This window comes from Kryptolebias marmoratus, linkage group LG2, assembly GCF_001649575.2.
Source record: "Kryptolebias marmoratus isolate JLee-2015 linkage group LG2, ASM164957v2, whole genome shotgun sequence".
NCBI classification, from domain to species: Eukaryota; Metazoa; Chordata; class Actinopteri; order Cyprinodontiformes; family Rivulidae; genus Kryptolebias; species Kryptolebias marmoratus.
In genome coordinates, this window is record NC_051431.1 from 21,474,484 (window position 1) to 21,495,500 (window position 21,017).

A 21,017-nucleotide genomic window follows, 5' to 3' on the forward strand; every position below is an offset into this window, starting at 1 on the left:
AACAGTGTTTCCAACCCAGCTAAGAGCAGAGGCAGCAAAGAAACATCACAAAGTGAACGCAGGGGAAGGAAAAACAAACGCACAGCCCCGCACATTCTGAGGATCGCAAAGAAAAGAAAAAGTGCCTTTAGAGGACAAGATAACTCCTGTGACGTCTAAAACGCACTCAAGTTTTAATCAGCGTACAGGCTTTTGGCTGCGTGACGCAAACTAATGCTACACAGATGATCTATTTCCGAGGAGAAGAAGTGGCTGCGAGATACGGACTCTAGTTCTAAGCCCCGCAGAGTCATTACGTAATTGGACAACAACGTCACTTTAATAATTATCTGAACCTCGCTCGCGCTCGTGGAGCGACCTTGCTCCTGTTTGTGTTCCGGCGCTGACAGCGGTGACACTACTGTGTGGATATTAGGGGACTCTGGCTGGATCTGCTGGCTCGTTTACCTCATTTCTTTCAAACGGTACAACCCCCCTCCCCCACCCCTCCAATAACATTAGATTAAAAAAGAGGAAACTTTGATGTAGTTGAGAGCTGCATGAATCTTTTTCCTTAAAAAAAAAATGTGTGAAACTCATATTTTCTGCTGTTTTCTTTTCTTTTTTTTTCTTTTTTTTCATAAAAGGCTGACTAATCCCATGTATGGACAGAGGGCGAAACGATTTTGCATTGTTAATTTGAAACACTGAGCTGCTGGCAACTGTTCTGATGTTCTAACATTTCAATAATACTTTATAGGTCTCTCTAAATTATTGTTTCCTCTCCCAATACCTTTCCCCATCTCCCTTGGCTGTGATTGTATCACTGCCGAAGGCAAAGCAGTGACGATGTTTTTGCCAGCGTCTGTATATGTGTGTTTGCTCGTCTGTCTGTTAGCAAAACATCTCATGAAACAATGGACGGATTTTAATGAAACTCTCAGAGAGTAATCACTGGATGCACATCTACAACTGATTAATGTTTGGAGTCAGCCCCCTTCAAGATGGCTGCCACAGCTAATAGACCTCAGGAAACACCAAAATAGCTATAACACAGTCAATTTTACAGATACTGAGCTAGAATGTGGTCTGGTGGTAGCTGAGAGTGGTGCCCAACTTATACTCTGAGCGCTAATGGATTACGCAAGATTTCGTTTTGAAATTTTGTCATCAACAGCGAGAGTCAACTCCGTCTGTCTGTTAGCCAAATATCTCCCGATCCACTTGAAGGTTTTTAATGAAACTCCTAAAAACTAATGATTGTACGTACATCTAAAAATGATAAACCTTTGGACTTAACCCGATTCAAGATGGCTGCCACAGCTAAGCAACCTTTGTTGTGGTAGTAGCTGACAGTCGTTCACCAAAGATATTCTGACTACTAACACGTCTCGCGGGGTCGTGCCATGCCGCACAAGATCGTGCGTAACGCCCTTTGCACAGAAACAAAAGGTCAAACGTCCCGGTAGTTTTGAGCAACTTTTTTAAAATGAATTCCCACCTGTCACGGATTCTCTTCTACATCTGATCCTCTCCGCGCGAAGCGAACGACTGCACCGAAAGAGGCTAATAATAGAAAGTGCAGGGGTGACAACTGCTCTGCGACTTCCCCGGGGAAAGGAACGCAGCGACGGTGTACACAACCGGACCGTTCCAGGTTCAACAAACCGGACACAAGTAATTAGGAGATGTCTTAAACGCGATGAATAAAGGGCTTTGGGCAGCAGAGGACCTAAAGTCAGCCATGTTTTCTTTCTTCATGAGCCTAATCAATTTAAGTGGCGTTTGATGCAAAAATTAGCCCAAGTGTGCGTCAGCCCGTGCCGTTTCCCGTGCTTGATTTAGCTAAGCGTGGCTGTTTTATTTCCAGAAAACTTAAATAACCCATTAGCACCGGGCCTCTGATTGATGGCTCCGGTTCATGTGTGGATCTGGCTGCCTCAGCGCTGGTGAAAGATTTAAAAGGGCCGACGCGCCCCCTCCTCCCCTTCGCCCTGGCAGGTTGCTCTCTGCTGATAACCGCAAGAGAATACTCCGGCGCTGTCCCCCCCCCCCGACCTATCATAACTAATTTATGATCCAGCTCAACCCAGGGCTCTTTCCCAACGCTGGACCCGGAAGAAAAATGAACCTACTTAATGCTGGCCCAACTGAGCCTCACAGCAGCTCGGGCAACAACAACAGAGGTCGCCAATTAGACCCGGACCTGCCGGGTTGACTCCGATCAGAGAGATGTCGTTTCAGGGAGACGACGCAGACTGACAGGAGTAACAGGCGGTGTGGATACGGTGTTTTTACTGCACTGTGTTGGGAAGAGAATGCGCGTTTCGGTCGGTTGTAAAGGAAAATGAACTGTTTAGCCGCCCGCTAAACTTCAGTTTATGCATTATTTACAGTGCAGACAGGCAAATTTCCGAAACAAAAAAACGACCAAATTAGCAAGCAATGGTAAATATAAACAAATAGCAGTATCCAAAAGTAGCTAAGTATGCTAACAAGAACCTTAACTTAAAATAATATGGATCAACTGTGTAAAATTTCTTTTTTTATCTATAAGCAATTCTAAAGTTTTTACTTCTCCAGAAACTGTTTCTGACTTTTTGATTTAAATATAAGCTTCTTTTTTCATTATAATTAAGTTTCTTTTGGACATTTTGATCGATGTCACTCCCAACAATACAATGCACTTTCAACGCCGGTCTTGTCTTTATAAAATACACCTTCTTGCTGCAGACGTTAGCTTCACACCCAAACTTAAAGCTTACAGAAATGAGCAGCCAGATAACATCCGCTGAGCCTCAGTAGGTTTTCACCTGAGAAGCCATGTTAAATGAACACTTGGATCACGTTTTGCACGTTTTCTGTGGCATTTTAGAACATTTTTAACATGTTCATTCCATCACGTGCGGTCACGTGATTTTCCACAGTGGATCACACACAAAAAAAACAACAAATAAATTCACGTAGTTTCTTTGCAAGGGTCGGGGTTGTGCACATGAACACAATTTCTTATTTCTTTACTTTTTGGTAAAACACAGCAGCAGTTTTTTCTGTTGTAAGGATCTTAACCCTGTACTTTTTAATGCCTAATATTAAGTACTTTGAAAAAGCATAAAATGGGAACCAAAAGTGTGAGGAAACCGACTAAATCAGAGGAAAAAAAAAGTTAAAGTAAGGAACATTTAAAGCATGAATTAACAGGATATAACTCAGAAACATGGGTTATACCAGGGGGTGTGTTCAGTGTCATACAATAAAATCATTTTTTGGTGTATTACTTTCCATGTTAAGAATAAAAAAACTGAAAAAAATTATATTTCCGGACCAGGTCAATATTGTAAAGAAAGTGAAGTTATTTTGAGCCTGCATGTGTTTTTTCTTATTTTGCTTGTTTTTTCATTATAAGCCCTCGTCGCCAAAAGGGATTTTTTTTTTAATGCAACACCAAGGAAATAACACATTCACTGCTGCTGAGAATTCACTTTGCTATCATTGGAGGTGTGGTTATGCTATAAATAAAAAAAAAAAACTGCTCCAGGACCTTTGTGTTAAAAATGAGTAATAAAGCACATCAGTCCTGCAGTAGGACGTTTGTTTGCACAAAATCAAATGACAGCCTTTGGAGAACTTTCAGAGGGGGTTCATAAAAAACAGACTTTAGGCCAAACATTTTTCCATCAGGGTTTGAAATGTATATTTTATGCCTGGGGTCTTGTTTTCATACCTTGTTTTTTATTCGCTTTATAGCAAAAAGGAACTTTTTAAAAATATATGTTCAGGGGTGTGTTTAAGTACTCTTCATGTCGACATTTTGCAAGTTTAAACTCATATATTCCCACCTTTCTTGCATCTTTTGGAGCTACTATTTTTCAAATGAAAAATGAAAAATGAAGGAAATGTCCTAGTTTGGATAATACACACAGATGAATGAAAGCAGCAGTCCTTCAAGGCGTGCAAATCGCCCGCCATCTTGCATCCAAAGCTTTAAACAAAGATCCTGTCCAACCAGTTGGCGCTCTGAGCATGTGGTGGGGACGACTCTCAGCTACTACCACACCAAACCTGAGCTAAATATCTGCAAAACTGACTGGGTTGTCGCCATCGTGAATCAGATTTGCTCCAATCAGTTGTAGATGTACATCAAATGATTAGCCTTTAAGTACAATTTTGCTCATTTTAGCTAAGGCTCTTGTGGCCCTTCAGGGTTTTGTCTACATTAACAAATACCTAATAAAGCATAAATAGTCTTCACTTTAGAAGGGTTGACAAAAAGACTGTCTTAATTATTAATGAACTGCAGGATGAGTATATAGTTAATTCAAACTTTCTCTAACTAATAATACATGCCTAACACATGGTGTGAAAGGACATTTATATAACCATTACATACATATACACACAGTATATAGAAAAGTTAACTCATGAATTATTAAGCACGAATAAACATTGAGTATGTTGGTTTTGGATGTAATAAGTCTTCATGGATAAAACATTAATAAATGTGTTAATATATAGTTTATTAAATATGAATCACCCTTATAGGGTTAATTAACCATTTATGAATAATTAAATAAGGTTAAATAAGGTATAGTTATTTTAAAGTGCTACCCAGTTTTGTTCATTTGATCTTTTAATTTTAACTTTTAATAACCATTTTTGCAAAGTTTTTTTTTTTTTTACAGTTTTGCTCGTTTTAGCCTTTAACTATTGTTTTGCTAATTCACGCTTTTAGCTACAGTGTTGCTAATATAGCTTTCACGTTTTGCTCATCTCAGCTTCTGTTCCACTTGTTTTAACTCTCTTAAAAAAATAAAAAATAAAATGAAGTTTAGCTTATTTACCAAACTCCGGCAGTCATTCAGCTCTCAGCATTCTCTCCGCCCTTTTCTCTGGTTTGAAAATGTCTTCTAAGTTTTTATATATTCTCAGTGTCAGTGTTTACATTTGTTTAAAGGCTCCCATTAAAAATAGATAGAAAGATGGATTTTTGTCTAACAATAAGCAATAAATCTCAGCACCATTTTTTATTATATATTCAATTCAGTATTTTCAAGGTCTTTACTTACGAGGATGTTTGAACTGTGTTGATTTATATCATTTATCTACTGTTTTTATTATTATTATTGTTATTATGGCTTTGAGTGTATTTTGAGTTTCGCAGAGAGAGGAGAAAGAGACCTCTAAATCCCTCCTGTTAAAGTTTTAGATTCTCACCCAGTATGTCAACCAAAATAAGAATTTTAAGATTCCTTTGAGGAATGCATATCACCCGCCACCGTTCATGCCAGAGTTTGAAACTTAAGAACATCCTATGATGAGAGGAGATGAAATTAAACCTGTTCCAGGTCAAACCTTGAAGATGACGTTCTGCACCACAGGTGTCAAACTCCATTCCTCTGAGTCCACTCTCCTGCATGTTTTAGATGTGTTCTTGCTTTAAAACACCTGGTTTAAATGGATGACTTGTTGTCATGCTCCTGGAGAATTTGATGATTTAGTGAGGAGGTAATTAAACCATTTGAATCAGGTGTGTTGGGCAGAAAAACCTAAAACTCCCAGGATAGCGGCCCTGGAGGCCTGGAGTCTGACACCCCTGGTCTACACCATCTCATGCGATCCTGCCACATCTGTGTTAGCACTCGGGGTAGTCGTCGAGGATGACTGTCTGCTACTACCACACCGGATTTAGTTCAATATCTGTTTTAGCTGAGGCCGATCAGCTGGGACGGCCATGTTGAATTGGGTTGAGTCTAAAAGTCATTAAAATCCCTCCGGTGGTTCACGAGTTATAGTAACTCATTTAAACATAACATTGCAGAAAATCTTTCATTCTGTAATAATTAATATTAATAAAGTTTCGGGGTTCTTTCCGGTCATGGTCGTTTTTCCACTCTTCTCCTGTTGCTCCCAGCCGTTCCGAACAATACGAACAAAGGGACGATGTTTGGCTCATTAAAACCAGTTTCGGTGTGGAGGCCAATGCGTTGAATCCAACTGCATATGCCATGTCTCACTGTGTGAACAGGCTTATTATGCTTCAGCAGAAGGTCAGAGGTTGGCAGGGGGAGCTCCCTGATTCATTAGCTAATTAAAGGCTGCTTCCTGAGCGGGAGTGTAGGTGTTCAGCTCTGCGCGGCGCCTCTCCGACTTCAACATCCTCGACTCGACTGAGCTCCGAGCTCCTTAATGAGGTTAGACCACGGATTTCTCTCATGAAAGATTCCCCCAATGTTGAAATCCACCAATTACACGCCCTCATGGAGTGAAAATATATACTATTATATTTCTGATTAATGCTAATTAAACCTGGGGGATTTGATTGAGTGCAGTGGAGATGAGAGTTTTGTTTGAGCGGGGAAATAATTAGTGTAAACACAGAAAATAAATGAAAAGATGAGAAGAAGCTCTCCTGAAAGGGATAGTGGATCATTAAGGTTTTACATCAGCAAACAAACGGAATTGTTTGGAAATAATTTGTTACTTTCTTCCTTAAAAGATTGATGAAAACAGAAGGAAAAAAAAACGTTTAAGACGTAACATATTGAGATACTAGGTGCCTCGTGAGCTGAGCACCAATAGACTAAGATGACTCGGATGGGTCAAAAATAGGAGCCTCTCTTTAGTTTAACAAGATATTTTTAAAATACAGCATATCTGATGCAAAGGCAGAAAAATGTGACATAATTTTTCTCACGCCCATCTCTGTTCTTGTCCAATAACCTCGGCTAAGTTTTCAGAAGTGTCTCTCTGTCTGTGTACAAGATTACTCAAAAAAAATGGATTTTCATGAAATTTTTCAGGAAATGTCAAACATGCTAGAAGTAACAAATTAGATCTTGGTAGGTGATCCGGTCAAAGGTCAGAGTCACAGATCAGTCCATGCTCTATCTCTGTAATGGTGTAACTGGAAAGTTAAACTCCACAGCTGAACACCTTCCGCTCAAACTACGCAGTCATGAAATGGAGGAAAATTTAACTGCACAGTTGGACACTTCTTAGGTCAAGGGCGATCACTGATTTCAAGGTCATGGGGTCAAAGGTCAACATCACAGTTGACCTAGTGCTCTAACTCTGCAGCAGTGTCATGTAGGAATGCTGAACCGCACAGCTGGACACCTCATGGGTCAAAGATGATGCCTGTTGATTTCAAGGTCCATGAGGTCAAAGGTCAAGTTCACAGGTAACCACCTTGTTAAAAACTACTCTCTGCTTCTACACGTGACCCTTTTGTTTCCTCCACCAAGGAAGTTCTGTTTTCAGTTGTGTCCGTTGGTTTGTCTGTCTGTCTGTCTGTCAGCAAAGATCAGGTAAAAACTGATGAACGGATTTGGATGAAATTTTCAGGAAATGTTGGGATTGGAACAAAAAACAGTGGATTACATTTTGGTGCTGATCTGGTTTGCACTCTCTGACTGCTTCAGACAGTTTGTCTTTAGTATTGTCTTTGGACATGGTGTCAATAATAGTCCCAGAGAACAGCTTTAACAGTGTCAGTAATGAGCTGGTTCATCATTAAGGGAACCAGTGCAAAACCATTCAAGCACCCACATTATTATTCAGGTGTTAATATTTCATTTAATATTGCAAAGCACTAAGTGGTAATAGTGTGCGATGTCTTTAAACTGGTCACAGGAAGTTGGATTTTACATGACTGAACTGGCCCTTTCTGGCTTATCTCTTACAGTTTGTGCAATATCTGGGTTGAAGTTTTATAATTTTCTAACCTGTCACCACAAAAATGTTCAGCTTCGAGTGTGATGATGCCATTCTGTCTAAACCTTCCAAACTTTCCGTCTGAACTTCTTGCACAGTTTATACATCAAAATCTGGACAGTTACGTCTTTTTTCGCTCGGTGTGTCTTGCCGTTTTCTCTCAGATGTGTGCATCCAAACTCTCATAGATTTCCGTTGTATCTGAGCTCAGAATGTTCCCCTCGAAACCAGAAGCGACGGGGGTTTTGAGCTTGTATCTCCTACGTAAAACACTTTCGACACAAAATGGACTTTCTGCCAGTCTTACTACGAGTGCAGTCAGGGATGTGTGGTTACCACGGTGACCCTAACGAGCCACTCGCAGCAGCTTTGGCATTTCCTCTGGTCTTGGTTTTCTTACTTCTTATACAGTTTTTACATTTGTCAACTCAGATTTTTACAAAATGAGGTCTCAGTTTACTGTTAGGCTTTATTACAGAAACTTCCTGTATGTTGGAACTTTAAGCGGTAGCTGCATTGGCCTCCTTCAAAATATGGTCTGAAATATTTTAGTTATTACTATATTTTCCCAATACTACATGTTTGAATCATTCTGTACTGTATTTATTATCCCCTGCGACCCGACCTTTCATTGAAAATGGATGGACGCATTTACTATCCAGGGTATTTAAAAATAGTAATCAGCCATGAACAATGATGTCCTTGAATTCATGTGCCAAAGATAGAAGTCACGCCCGTGTAAACCATTCGTCTCTTGTAGCAATGCGTTGTACCAAACTGGATCCTAGCAGCAGTTTCCAAAGATTACCTGCCATTACTTTGTCAAATCTGACATTAAAGAAGATGCGGGCACGCGTTCGGCGCATTCCGTTTAAACCAATGGTATTTCTCGAATCCCCCCCAATAAAAACACTGACATTTAGAGTTGTGTGGTGAAATGTCAAATAACTATTGATAATGAATGCATGCCTAATAAAGCAGCATGCCGCCACAGTTTCCACCCTAACGGCAGGAACAAGGCACCTTTGACATTTCGGCCTAAGCTATTATAATCTGCTGCGAGTTGGCGTCTCAAATCGTTGCTTATCACTTACTATTATTATTTGTCCTCTGACTCTGCTTGTGTTCAGCAATGCGTTGGGAGACGGCGTCCCGGGGGCAGAGAAAGACGACGCCGGCAGAACAGTGTTGACACAGCCACTGTGTCTGCTCGCCGCACAAGGTGTCACTGACTCAGCGGAGCAGTGACTTTGCTGAGATAAAGAGAATGTTAGTGACTGATGGTGTGTCAGCACTGACAGTGGTGGTGCTATTTTCAGTCCAGCGTGCTGGATTTATTATCGCCCGCCTGTGTTTGTCCATAGTGTTAGCGAAATACCCCGTGAACCACTGGACAGAGTTTAATAAAACCCTCGGAGAGTGTTCATTAGACGTACATCTACAGCTGAAAATGGTTATAACTTAGATACTGAGCTAAAATCAGATGGTAGTAGCTAGGAGTCATCCCCAACACATAATCCCAATAAACTTCTTTGTCCTAAACTTTGGCAATAACCTTTGGCTTCTACCCTATCTGTCTGTCAGCAAAATATCTCAATAACCACTAGGCAGATCATAATGAAGCTCTCAGAAAGTAATCATTGCATGCATATCTACAAATGTCAGCACTTTTTATGAGACAGGCAGAATAATGGTAGCCTCAAACAAACTTTAAGTCGGATTTTAAAAAGTCCTGAACATGTTTAAACTTTTATGTGCCTATAGTTTGATGTAGGGGATATGACAAGTTAAAAAAGACACTTCACTTCCTATTTTGATTAGAAAGATTTGGAGCTCAGATATAATGGAAGTCATTGGGAGTTTGGGTGTGCGCATTTCTTCGTTCTGGGGGGAATTTAGGAGAAACCGAAGGTCCGACAGCCGTGAAAAACACCCTGAGGGAAGAACCAGAAATGCCTACATTCTGATATAGGGATGTTGGAAAGTTTGGACAGCTCAGCAGTTACCGTGTGACATGAACACGCTCTAAAGGTGAACATTTCGTGCTAAAAACTCATAAAATTCAAACTAACTGTGCAACAACTATAAAGGATGTCAATTCAGTGGCATTAAATCCAACTTTCTGTGACTTTGATCAATGTTTCTACTTGGAAGTTTGAGCTGTGGAGCTCCAAAGATGGCTGGGCTTTGTCACTTGTTTTGTCAAAACCCAATTGTTGTCTAGGTGGTAATTTTTGGCTTTTTTTTTTTTTAAAGTGTCTGTGCTGTACTATGTACTGCTACCATGAGTCAAGGGACATTATACTTAACCCTCTCAAGGCAGACGTTGCAGATTTGCAACAGTGAATTGCATATACCTAATTTCTCCACATTCATATTTTATGAGCCTTATTAAACTCAGATGATAATTCCCCAAATATCTGATTTTTCCTGTTACTAAAACTTAATTTGAGCCTGAGAGGGTTAAAGACTGAGGACTGATTACAGTCCTGTCAGGTACTTAGGCTTTTATTGTGAAAAACACAAAACGGTTAAAACATCTTTTAACCTACTTTTAATGTATTTCTAAACATGTGGCAGAAGGACAATGTCTGCAATTTGAACATTTTCTTTTACAGTGGAAGAACAAACTTGGAGCATATACATAATTGGGCCTCCTGTGTCCTGTGAATAACCTCCTTCTCTTACTTTGCTACTTCCAACCGTCCCAAGCCACAGACTTCACAGCTGGATGGGCTAATTGAAGCCATTTCCACGTATAATGTGTCAGCCCCAGAGGAGGCTTATTATAGAAACTGTGCTGACCACTCAGCTATGCTTTAGTCTTCATCTCATGGTCCGGTGACATCTTACAGCGGGGTTTCCTCCGCGCTACAGGCCGTTCACCATTAGGAGGGAGAAAAGGTATGCTGTGATGCATGACTTTGTTCGCCTTCAGGTGAGCGTGCGTCACACAGACACAATAATGGGCTCTGGAGAAATGACTCAAGTCAAATCTGAACTAACATTATAATGATACTAATAATACTAATAATGATACTTATAATAGTACTAATTGTGGATATATTGTAGCCCTCAGTTTTTATAGCTTACAACGTACCACTCAGCCTTAATAAAATATCAAAATTCAGTTATTGAACTGAGATCTTTATAACTTAAATCACACTTTATAACCTAATTTTCATTTTTTTATGTTTATGTAGATGGAAACCAAAACAACAAAAAAAGCCTCTGATCTGTTGTTCCACTGTATGAATTCACACTAATATTTCCAAAATAAAGGAAGACAAATAGTTCTTCTTTGCGTTTTTCCACCGGAGATCCAAGTTAGATTTTATTACTATTTATTGCCTGGTCCCGAGAGCTTTGTTTAACACTATTTGGGTTTGTTATTGGACTTAACCCTGTCTGTCTGTTAGCAAAATATCTCATGAACCAGTAACCTACTTCGATGGATGTTTCTCTACAACTGCTTACCTGTTGGAGCCTTCGAGGCCACAAAAAATGACCATAACTCAGTCAGTTTTACCGATATTGAGCTAAAATTTGATGTGGTGGTCGCTGAGAGTCATTCAAAACTCATACTCTGAGTGCGACGTCTCACGATATCATGTAAGATCGGGCATGACGTTATTTTCAAGGTTTGACCAAAATAGCTACAACGCCATCATTTCTTAACAAAAGATGATCTTAGTCCAAAACATTAAGCAACTTTTAGTTTCTTCCATCTTTCTTAGCACAATAAGCTGTCATTAATATGCAAAGAAGCACTTAGAAAACAATGGGCGGCACCTCGTTTTTCTAAACTCCTGCTCTTTTTTTTTTTACCTGTAAAGAAAGAAATATCCTGGCAGTTTAATGAGAGTGGAGCGTTCAAGTGACCTCTTGGAGTTAACAAGTCATTAGAAGCCTGACGAATGCGTCAACTAAAGTTTGCCTGACCCCTCCGGCCCTTTGCCCTTTAAAACCGATTCCATGTTGGACGGATGTTATGTAAAAGTTAAGCAAGAGAAAAGGTCACTGACGTAGCAAAAATTGTTCATCTCTCTGTAATTGTGTAATAATGTCAGACTGTTTACTAAAGTGATGTGCTTCATTTCTCAGGCTGGAAAAAAATATGTACTTTCAGTGAAATATTTAAATCGTTACTATGCTTCTCCTCATTGCGTTTGGATCTATTTATGCACAGGTTGCTCCCAACTTCCTATATCAGTGTTTGCCACAAAACGTCTCGGTGTTAGCCCACTTAAATGGAAATAAAGATGATACATTTGCTGCTGGAACAAAAACCAACGTTGTAGCTGGCGTGGGGTTTTTAACAACTTCATCGTCTCTGGAAATTTGCAGAACAGATTGCTAATGTGAGCTTGGGTAGGTTGGTGCTTTCCCTGCTTTCCTCACACTCGATTTGTCGCAAACATTGAGAGGCGCCGCCGTTTGGCAAAGACGCGGACCTGTTCTCTCACTTTAACGCCGCCGTGTTAGGGGGAACTACCTCAGTTTCAGCGCGAGACAGTTTTTCACCGTCCCCCCTGTTGATCAGCTCCCCCCTTTTTTTTTTTTCTCCCAATTTAGACTGACGGAGACAGGTTTTTGTAAAGCTCTAGGCGCGTTCAAACTTACAAAACAATCAGATCCTCGATGAAGCACCTCTGCACGGCTTACCCTTCGAAAGAAAAAACCCTGCTTCTGTTCTTCACAAGTGTTTCTGCACCTGAACAGCTCCACAATCCAAATGAGAAGAGTTGCCGAGGAGCTCGAAACATTCAAATGTTGCTGTTTGTCGTCAGTCTCACAGCTTTGACTGCGTTCTGTGATAAAATTGCAACACGCGTGTTAATCTTCGCCTTTCTTTGCTCCTGCATTCACACTCGGTCTGCAGACGCTGACAAAAATGCAACTTGGGCTTAGACATTTACTTTTTTTTTTCTTTTTTTTTTTTATAAATACATTTTGCGATTGCAGCAGCGGTTCCCCTGCAGGGGAGCGGAGCCATTAGGGGACGAAAAATGTGCTGCTGATTGGCCTGGAAACTTTAGGGGGGGTTTAACAAAGAGAAAATTCTGGGCAAAATCAGCGCTCTTTCTCATGGTGAAAAGGCAAAGCTGACCACTCGGCTGCTTCCTGTGACGCCGCTCTCAGCTGAGCAGAAAATAGAGTTTCCCATTTCCCGAAGTGGGAGTGGAAAAAGTCAGCCCGCGATTAATCCCACACTTCGAAAGTACGGGACATACGCGGCGCTGGGAAATCTCGATTAGAGAAAACCTTCCGCGTTATTGTGCCTTCCAAATGTGGCCTTGAGGGCTGAGACTAACTCAAAGTAGGAGGGGGGGAAAAAAATGAAACAAAAATGTAGGTGCAGCAGTGCAGAGAAATTACACTTCTGTATGTATCTGTGTTTTGGGGTCGCAGTTCGGCATTGATTTGGTCTAACAACAAGAAACAGACAATCCCCCTCCCAGCAGCAGAGAGAAGAAACAAACCACTCGTTAGAGCAAGGGTAGACAACCCTGGTCCTGGAGAGCCACTGTCCTGCATGTTTTCTTCGTTTCCCTGCTCCAACACACCTGATTCAGTGGTTAAATTCCCTCTTCATGTTCTGCAGAAGCCTGTTCATCACCCATTGATTTAAATCAGGTGTGTTGGAGCAGAGGAACAAGTAAAACATGCAGGATAGTGGCCCTCGAGGACCAGGGTTGCCCACCCCTCCGTTAGAGAGAAGGGTTTAAAGTCGCAGGTCATGAACAAGGATTCGTCAACTGGTAAAATCATGAAGTTTTAAACTAAAAGCAAGCATTTTTTTTTACTGTTTTATTCATCTGGTCTGAAATGCAGACAGTGTTTATTTACACGAGGCTTTTGGCGTTCGGAGGCATTTCCACCAGCGCTTGTTTTGTTTTTGATTCCTTCTTTTAATCTCAATAAAAAAGCTTTATTTCCTGTCATTTCAGCTTTTAAAAATCAAAATAAAATATCTCATTCATGTTGACTTGAAATATTTTTTTGACTTCATTCTCAACATTGTGACTTTAATCTAAAAAACTGCTAAAAAAAAACCCTGTTTTTTTTCATTTCTGCGTCTCACTAATAGTGTGCCGCAGTTCAGAGTGGGTAAATTATGACCCTTTCAGCTTTCCATACGTCCGCTACTCGCTGCCCACAGCTGCCATGGCTCTTTGGGAAACCTTTCCACACAGCTGATTAGAAACAAACGGCACGTTTTCATCATTCAAAACACTCGTTCTTGCTTTGCTTTAGCGTGGAGTGCTTTAAAAAAAGAAGCTACCTCTGTTGCTTTACTGTTGAAGCGGTTAGCAAAAAGTACATGTACTGTTACACAGCATCTCCACTGATGTAGTGATTTCTCTTTACTGTTTCTTTCTTCACAACAAAGTCAAAATCCAACAAACCATGAACTGTAATGGCTTTTTGTCATGTTGAGCCTCTGGTTGTCATAGCTGTCATTAACTGTTACCATGAAAGCGTGACCCTTAGTAACAGAGTAGAGATTATTTTCTTAAAATTAGTCAAATTCTCCTGCATTAGACTGGTGACAGTACAGACTGTTTTTTAACCTGCATGTTAAACTGGTTGCATGATCCAGTTTGACACAAACCTTTCACCAAATCATTTTTTTCTAATCATAGCTGGAAAGCGCTCTCGGTGCGTTTGTCATTTAGCACCTTTATACAAACCTAGCTTCTTCCGGCTCGAAGTTGTTGCCCGAAACACAAATTGTTCCTCTTTAGTTTTCTGTTGTGACTCATTTCTCCTCCTGCGCTCGCTCGGTAGCGCCAACGTATCGCCAAAATTGGATGTCCGTCGGAAAATAATGGCTCCATTTAAAATGTAGAGCGCCTCATTGAGTGGTCGCTAAGAAAAAGGAAAAAAAAAAAAAAAAAAGAGGTGCTTTCAGTCAGAGTGAGTTGTGCCGTCGTTTAGTCCTCTCAGCTCATCGATTTTGTCCAAATCCACCTGCAGTGGCGTCTGGACAAATCGAGGGCACTACACAATCGAGAAGTAGAACTGTAACAGACCAGAAAACGGCAATCAACTTCCTTTGGGATGTTTTAAATGCTGTTTAGATACAAAAGCAAAATTAAAGGCCTTAAATTCCTCGAAGGAATGCACATCCTCTGCATTTGTATTACAAAATGGCTGCCTCAGACACATTTTGAAAGATGTGCTAATGCTTGCAGCTCCTACCGCATACCTCAATATCACCTTTCTGTAAGCTATATGTTTGTGTTGGTAAAGGTTAGATTAGTTGTGGCTGCCATGTTGAAACATGTTGGCACCCAAAATCAGTCTAGATGCTTAACCAATGATTCATTTCTAAAAGTGTCAGCAAAATCCGTCCAATGGTTCATGAGGTAATTTGCTAACAGACAATGTCGGCTGTAAGAGTTAACGCCACAACGACGTCAACCAAAGAATAGCGCTCTGAGCCTGTGTTGAGGATGACTTTATAGCTACTACCACACCAAATCCGAGCTCAGCAGCTGTAAAATCGACTGAGTTACAGCCATTTTTGTGTTCCCTAAGGTCACTGAGCTGTGGCGGCCATGCTGAATTGGCTTGACTCCGAAGGTTAATCGGTTGCAGACGAACATCCGATGATTACTTTCTAACAATTTCATTCTAATTCAGAGGCTCGCGAGATGCTGACACGACAGACAAACGAACACGCACGCACACACACAATATTGCTCCGCCTTCGCTTTCACAGTTTTTTTTTGTTTTAGCTTTAGTTAATTTTATCACTTCATCACCTCATGTAGCGGTGCTCGCCTGTTTCCGTCCGACGCGACTGCAACACAGATGCGGCCTCATGGCCTTCAGGCTGATTTAAGCTCCCTGAAAGCCTCCGGGCTCCTCTGGTTTTGTCTGTGTTTACATGACTGCGAGCATTGTTGCATTTTTTTTGTCTTTGCCGAACAACTTAACACCAAACCGTAGAAATTCCCCAGGAGCTCCCCGGAGTCTCGCAGCCCTAGCTGTCTAATCTTACGAGGACTTCGCCGTGTGCAGGTGACACACAGAGCTCCAGATGCAGCCGGCTGCTTTTGTGAAAAATGTCTGGGGAGGAAAAAAAAATAAAAATAAACACCTGTTATTTGGGTCACGTTGGTTCAGGTGTAATGGAGTTGCTCAAATGGTGTACTTTTAGTCATCTAATGGGCTCATTTTGGCCTTTTGTGCGCAAAAAAAGACACATTTCCGGTAATAATATGGCCGTCCGTCCACAGGCGTTGTGCGCGGGGGCTTGTTTGTGCCTTTGCAGCTCCTCTGCGGCGTTTTTTTTTTTTTTCTGCTCCAAAACCAGGTTGCTGATCACTGAATAATTCAGCGCATAGGAGGGAAACGGTAACAGGCATTTCTCATGATAAGAATGAAGTTGCCAACAGTTGCATCACGACACAAACACTTTTCGGCTCCTAACGTTACAAAAAGAACATTTTCCAAATCTGAGAAAACACTTTTCCTTGTACATGTTAACTGCATTTTGCATCACGGCTCTGAGCCGTTGCACTTTCCGGCGCTTCTGCTGCTGAAGATAAAAACATCTGACTTTTTTTTTTTGTTAGCAAGGCGTTTGTCACAAATGAAGACCTTTATCAGACACCAGGAATGCGCTTATGATTAGATATTACGAAGAGCGTCTCCACTGCAGCACATTTTTCACCACTAATTTTCATAGGTTAGCCTTTTTTTATGCTTGTTAGGTTTGTATGAATTAACACTACAGAAAACTGCCAAGGGCACAAATGTAACTGCAGTGTAGGTGGGTAAGCCAAATAAATATTGATGCATTTAAAGAGCTTCTCTCTCACACACACACACACACACACACACAAAAAAGCCAAATGTGTTTGTCATTATCTTTGAACTGCTCATTTCCCCTCCTAGTGAGTAATCACACACAATAATTGTGTGTCATGCTTGAAAATGGATCATTAATCTGTGAATGATTCAGCTGCTAATGTCTTCAAATTGAAATAAGGGAGACGTGTGTTGTGGGATTTCTGCATCGCAGGTTCATGTCGTTACGGAGCGAAAAAAAAAAAGGTTTTCAGTGCGGACGACTACAGGAACGATGCTAGGTGTCGAGCTCGGGGTAACGAGCTCACCCGGCAATAACGAGCGGGAATTTAGGCAGGCCGCGTCAACGAACGCCTGCTTTTCTGGTGGACGTGGAAAGTAAAATAGGCTGCCTTTCCCCGAAGCTGGGGCGTTCTCGCCTAATAACCTCTGTTCCAGCTTCTTGTTCTGCAAAAACCTTGGTGTTTAGTGGGTTTGTCGTTCAGGGCAAAGAGGAACTCGGGATGCTCGAACAGAATGGGAAACGCTCTCCGTGTTAGGAAAAAAAAAAAAATGCCTGAAGGTGGAATATCTGGAAAGTGATGGCCTGCTCTAAATGCAGTTTTAGGTCAGGATATATATTAATCTACTCTGGCTTCAAAACAAAGATGCGTTTAGAGACTGGAGGCCATTAAAGACAGGGGATGCACCTTTTTTTTTTTAATAAAAAAAAAAAAAATAGTTGTCTTTGTTCTGCTTTTATTTTTGTTGTCTGCTTTAACATTCTGTTGTGGCGCCTGTGGGACAAACAATGACTACTAGAGTTTATAATTATGTTTTTATTCCCGCAGAATTTCTTGTGCGTGCAAACAGAGACACGTCAAAATGTCAAACGCTAACATATAACATTTTACCACTAGATGGCACTAGATCTTCCACGCCGCCCCTTTAATGTTGCATTGTTATCTTGCTCTCTGTGATGATTTTTATATTTCTTTATTAGGGATGTAACTGTATGCATTTATACCTTACTGTCAGAGTACAATGGTTGGAGATGGGTACAGCCACTGCTTATTGACACTTCCCTGTGTTGTCGTTGCTTCAGTCCTGTTCTGTAGTTTCCTTTGCATCTGGCCTTAATGGGTTTTTTTTTTCTTTGTATTCAGGGAATATACATTCCTTTAAGGAATACTAGCCCTTTAATTCATTTTGTCATTCATTTAAATGCCTTTGTGATCATTGTCTTTAAATTTAGGAGTGGTGTCGCCGACACCTGTCTGCTTCAAGACTTTTGTCTCCATTTGGGTCCTTCACTCTTTATTATCTTGGTTTCGTGGCACTCATATCGCTTCAGGACAAAGCAGCTCGTTTTTTTAAGAATATTGTTTATTGTTCATCGAATCGTCGACAATATGAAGAAAATGGTAAGTAGACAAACTTGTTGTACTTTAAAAAAACAATAAATTAAGACTAAGAGAGGATGAGCAAAACATTTAAGAGGGGGTGTTTTAAATACTGACAGACTTTATGACACTGTTGGGCTGAAACCTTCCATTTCCAAAGCTGCAATTTTCCAAGAAATGAGGGAAAAAAAAGTCTCTTTAAAAATAAGCGTGGGCAGAGTGTGTGTTTGTGTCTGTGTATACGGTCTGATAAGCGAACAGATACAGCGATCGGGTTGGACAGACGCAACATTTTTTAGTGTAAAGAATAAGATATCAGCCTTGCATTTAGGAGCTACGGCTGTTTTGCGGCGTCTTGCTCGACGCTGATGGAGTTACAGGGTTAAGCCTCAAGCTCATTCTGAAGGCTGACCGAGAACCGTCCATTTAGGCGAAAACATGAAAGTGAGGAAACATGGAAATGCCATTTTTTTGCTCCGCGGCAACATTAGCCTGTCAGAGCAGGTGCTAACCAACTCGGTTGGAATTTATTTTAACAACATCATCTTTCAAATCACCAAAACAAAGGAGTGGGGTTATGTTACTAAGTTATTAATTTGATCTGCCCGGGATCAGTGAAAGTATTTAAAAATACTCCCAGTTCAGATTAAAAACTACACTCATCCTTTTTTTTTAAAACTGATGTAGAAATTTGCAGTCATTGTGTTATAATTTCCTTGTAAAATATATCATTTTTGTCTTTTGTTTAATTGAATTGTTGGGCCAACCGAAACAACGGTGTCTGTGGGGCTTTGGTTCTGTTAACTTTCTCTCCCATCTTTTCTGTTTTTCTCCTCTTTTTTTTTTTCCCCTGTCAAGCACACATACAACCAAACTCCCACATGCAATTTCATTTTCCTGCTCTCCTTCCTCCTCTTCCTTCTCCTCATCCTCTCTCTCACAGGCAATTTCTCAGAGCCCTTTTCTTTTCTTTTTTTTATTAACTTCCTACTCTTCTCCACCCCTCACCTTCTCCCTCCTTTCTTTTCTTCTCTTCCTCCTTTCATCTCTCAGCCTCTCTCCATTTGACCATCTCTCTCTCTGTCTCTGTCTCTCTCGGGGGGGGGGGCAGATGTGTCTCTGTGGCTCTCTGCAGATCAGGAAAGGACATCCTCTCAGTTTATTTCAAGTCAGCCTCAGCCTCCTGGTGCTCCAGGATGCAGCGTGTGTGACAGCTCGACAAAGACGGCCAAGAGGGAGCAGACCAGTCTGATCTACATATATGTGTGTGTGTGTGTGCGGGTCAGTCGGTGAGAAGGGATGAGGGTTTCAGCCAGGCCTCTATCTGCATCTCTCTGCAGACAGCAAGAGTTAATTTCACCCTGGCAGCAATCATGGCCCCGTCTATAAATCCATGATGAGAAGCTGCCATGTTGATTAGTCGGCGTGAATTCAGCTCACACCAATTAAATCGGCTGGGAGTGCTTCCCTAAATCATTTCAGAACATATGTTTTATTTTTATTTTTTTCCTACAGGTTGGTGGGGAGACTGTAAATAAAGCTATGACGGAGGAATCATTGAACGCCGCCTCCTTTCCCCCTAACATGTGGGAGACCTGCGGGGGCAAACGGTTTGCCTGGGAGCTGAACATGTCAGACTGTTTGCATTAATAATGCACAGGAGAAGACGTGGCGCAGCGTAATCGTTGCAGTATCCCACAACAGAGGCCGGGAAAATGAAGGGCGTCCTCACACGCCAGCGTACGCTCACCGCTCTCAGTAACAGGCTGTAAAACATCTATGACAGGTTGTAAGTGAGCGTTTTTTTATTGCTCGACTTCATTACCCGGATGCTTTTAATCGTTTTAGCCCCTCTCCGATTGCTTTTTGCAGCATGCAATGGGGAAAGCACAAGTCTGCCTGAGGTTTCTGCAGATAATACAGTAGGTTGCAGAAGTGCTCACCACCCTGGCATTGTCTCTGTTCTGTTGCCTCGCAAACTGGATTATAAATTGAATTTTGTTGTTTGTTCGTTCCCAGAGCCACTTTTCGCAGCCGTTACAGCAGCAAGTTCCTTCAGGCCCGTCTCCATGCTCTTGGTCCATCGAACCACTGGAATATTTGTCCAGTGGTCCTCCAGGTTGGATGGGTGCTGCTTGTGTTTGACAATCATTAAATTGAACCAAAGATTCTCAGTTTGATTGAGGCCTAAGCTTTGACTGGATCGTTACAGGACATTAGACTGCTCTGCCTTAAGGAGCAGCAGTGTGTTTAGGGTCATTGTCCCACTTGGAGGTGAACCTCTGTCCCAGTTTCAAATCTCTGGAAGGCTCAAACAGGTTTACTTCAAGATTTGTTTGATGTTTTGCTTCCTGCATTTTCCCTTTAACCCTCCCGCGGCCTTCGGATCAAATTGACCCAAAGTCTCTCTGTCTCTCTTTTTATGGCTTCAGAAGTGTTAACTATGACCAGTTTCCCAGTTCCTGCTGATAAAAAAAAACATCCTCACAATGTGATGCTGCCACCACCATGCTTCACTGTGGAGATGCTGTTCCCAGCATGGTGAGAGGTGTTGATTTGCCTCAGACATGGTGTTGTCCTTGATGAGCATTATTACTATTACTGAAGTATTTATAGAGGTCCGTTACTTAAAAATTCCATTTGAATTCCAGGTTGGAAGGCAACAAAATAGAAGGAATACAATGGGGGTGAATACTTTTGCAACCCACTATAAATGCACATTTAGGGGCTCTTAACAGTATACTTATGTTAGTGTTTTCCCACAATGCTTCTCTAACTGTTGTCGCGCCGTGTTGGAGTTGAACCCGTTTATCAGAAAATCAGCCAAGATGGAGGTCTGATATTTTTAGCCACGCTGCTCAGCCGTCAGCTGGTGCTGATGTTCCACGGCACGGTGCTTCATGTAATATCGACGAATCTGTGTGCTAACCCGCCTAGTTTCAGTCATGATTGTTTGCACTGTGCAAAAGCACGATGATCCTTCAACGTTTCAATCCATTTCACCCAGGGCTCTCTCCACTAAGACAATCTCAATATTTTCTCTGGTGTAGTGAGGAGACGACAAGAGATTTAACACCACAATCTATTTCCACACCTTCTCCCTCCCCCCTCCCCAAACCT

The 21,017-nt window shown here is 41.3% G+C and overlaps 1 protein-coding gene across 5 annotated transcripts in view; it reads right to left on the bottom strand.

Annotated features, from left to right (window-relative positions):
• The window catches only part of LOC108238185 (galactosylgalactosylxylosylprotein 3-beta-glucuronosyltransferase 1), a 104,707-nt gene that overhangs the window by 26,994 nt on the left and 56,696 nt on the right, over nt 1–21,017 (bottom strand). The window contains exon 1 of one of the 5 annotated variants that reach the window (XM_017420113.3): nt 1,481–1,544. The exons of the other annotated variants lie outside the window; for them this stretch is intronic. The gene's annotated coding sequence lies outside the window, so the exon portion shown is untranslated. Of the gene's footprint in view, nt 1–1,480; nt 1,545–21,017 lie in introns of those variants that run through there. 5 annotated transcript variants of the gene reach the window in all.